The sequence below is a fragment of the Austrofundulus limnaeus genome, unplaced genomic scaffold (genome assembly GCF_001266775.1).
Source record: "Austrofundulus limnaeus strain Quisiro unplaced genomic scaffold, Austrofundulus_limnaeus-1.0 Scaffold3, whole genome shotgun sequence".
Classification (NCBI taxonomy): Eukaryota; Metazoa; Chordata; class Actinopteri; order Cyprinodontiformes; family Rivulidae; genus Austrofundulus; species Austrofundulus limnaeus.
The window spans coordinates 1,375,891-1,376,140 of NW_013952405.1; positions in this window are offsets into that span (position 1 = coordinate 1,375,891).

Genomic DNA, 250 nt, shown 5'->3' on the forward strand with positions numbered 1-250 from the left:
GAGAGAGAGAGAGAGAGAGAGAGAGAGAGAGAGAGAGAGAGAGAGAGAACCAGTGCAAAGAACCGATCACTACGCAGAAGACTAAGGGGGGAAATTCCAGCTAATTCAATCTACTCTGTTTCTGTGTCTCTGCCACCGGTCGCAATTTTTTTTTACGCCAAATGAGTCGCAGCGCAGAGCATTCACTGTGCGAGCCGGTGAGTTTCCAGCCCCCCGTCCACCCCTCCTCCTCCTCCTCCCTCTCCTATCC